This window comes from Cupressus sempervirens, chromosome 11, assembly GCF_028749045.1.
Source record: "Cupressus sempervirens isolate cs-2001-9-10 chromosome 11, ASM2874904v1, whole genome shotgun sequence".
NCBI classification, from domain to species: domain Eukaryota; kingdom Viridiplantae; phylum Streptophyta; class Pinopsida; order Cupressales; family Cupressaceae; genus Cupressus; species Cupressus sempervirens.
Window position 1 is genome coordinate 705,328,155 of NC_143128.1, and position 2,360 is coordinate 705,330,514.

The window sequence follows — 2,360 nt, forward strand, 5'->3', positions numbered from 1 at the left end:
TATGATAAAGTTTCAAATTGATGTATTAATATGGTGATGAAATTTAAAATAAACCCTACATTGAACTAAAAAATCTATCTCATTTCTTGATAAATCTCATAGATGGATATGAGAAAATTGAATTAGTATTACTCACCACCTTTTTTTTAAATTCTATGTATTATATCCTATTTCCCATAAGTTCTTCAAAATTTAAATCCAATTTGATTAAGAAACTTTGCATCACTTGAATTTTAAAAAAATAAGGAGCATACACTTTGTTGTTTGAAGATTGTTAAAAATATAAATTGTATGAAGAAAGAAGGAATAACCAGTAAACAACTTGAAAGGGTATCCATTATGTTGGTTTCAAAGAAAGAATGAGATAGTAATGTAAGTTTTATCCAAAAAGTATATCTATGAGAGACTTGAAGAAGTAGATTTAGCATTCTACAAAATGTATGGGTTGACAAACGAAAGAAACTCTGTCTATTACAGAAATATAAAATAATAGCCTATATAGAATATTATTACTTTGATGGAAAGTAGAAACTAATCATTCCCAAAACTCATCTAATTTATATTACAAGTTGTCTTAAGTTTCCTCCATGATGTGACCCAATTTGGGTGGGATAGTTGCACAATAAATGAGACTAGAAGTGCATAAATATTTCTCATAATACTGCCTAGTCAATTTCCTTCCCTAGGCACCATCCTATCAAACATAAATTTGAAATGGGAGTGTCAAGGCATATTTACATAGGCTTATTGTTTTTGAGATACGTAGGAGGTCTGTTGTTATCATGCCATGCGCTGAAATTGACCGGTGTCAGGCCTATTACAGTTGTGTTGCATGTAGCAGACTTGCACTTTTCTGAATTCACTTTTCCCCTCACACGACTTACGAATTTCTTGTCTTTCCACATTAATGGGTAGTTGAAAACAGATCAATTCTATGATATAGGTGAAATCATCAAACAAAAGGTACAGTGCAGATCAACTTCATCAAAGATGGTGATTGGCAGGTTTTATGATAAATTTCGTAGCTGTAGAGAGCCACGTATTGCACAAAGGATGATGGGGATTTGTTTCATCACAAACTTGTTTACTGTGAAAGATGAAAGATACATAAAATGGTACAGTTATTCAGTCTTTCCACTTAACCATCTTGAATACAGAATACAAGCAACTCCTGATGCCATCAAACCCAATAAGTACCCACCTAGTGTACCATAAGTTACTCATATTGGTCATTCCTGCCGTGGCCTTTCCCAATCAAGGGGCATTGGCCAAGCTCCAAACCATACACCAATATCAGCTCCATATGCAGGAAAGAAGAGTGCGTAATCAATGCCTTCCAAAAGTTTCATATGGGAAAAAAAAAAAAAATGCACTGCCAATCTTGCCATGATATACCAAAAATAGTAGCTATTGGTACAACAGCAAACAAAGACATTAACAATGACCACTGCGAAGTCCTTCTAGCATACGCAAGTCCTAGAGGTGCGCCAAAAACAACTGCTCCAAATGCATTCACTAAAGCACCTGCAGGTATGCTTAAAAGACTTCGGCCAATAGCCCACCATACCGAACAAACTTGTGGGTTAGCTCGGAATCGGCTGTAAGCGAGAATCACAGCAGGAGCTTCTATTGCCCATAAGAAGCCAATGGCTTTCACAAGAAGTTGTGCTAGCGAAAAGGAAATGTGAGTTGAGGCATTATTCCATCCTTATTGAGCAGTGACATGAAAACCATCCAAGCTTAAACATGGAGGACTCTTCAAATGTGCAGGATGATTGGACAAACCTGCGATATGGCAGGCGGGTGCCAGGTGTTTGATTAAGGTGCAGAGGGGGTAATATTTAATTATATTATAATTGTTTATTTTTTGTAGTATAGTTAATATGTGTTAGTATGAAATTTTTAGAATAGTTTATTAAAAGTTAGATAGAGTTTAGATCTGTCATTAATCTTAAACAAGAGTGGTTTTAAATTATTAATTAGATTAGTAAGAAGATTCTAATAAAGCCCTCTTTAAACTTAGTCTAGTATTATATGATGGATAAGTGTAGTATTTTAGTATGCAATCTAGCTAGGTAAGGATGTTAGCCAGGTTTTAGATTGTTTATATTAAAAATGACATTAACCTATAATTTCATTTGGAGTCCTTGATAATATTTAGAGGTAATATAATAATTGTTTGGTAGTCTAGATGATAGTAAAGAGTTTTAAAGAGTAGTTAGCATTCTATGTTAGTGGTAATGTTAGATTAGTTTTTAGTTTACGTGATAGCTAGTCTATGATAAATGTAGTTAAGTTATGTGTTAGTAACGTATAGTTATGTTGTTTGAATATTGGTTATTTAATATTCTAATGTTTAC

General features: G+C 33.6%; 1 pseudogene; it reads right to left on the reverse strand.

Moving 5' to 3' along the window:
- Window positions 1–1,077: 1,077 nt before the first annotated feature.
- LOC149531647 (uncharacterized) overlaps window positions 1,078–2,360 on the reverse strand; it is a 33,713-nt pseudogene continuing 32,430 nt past the window's right edge.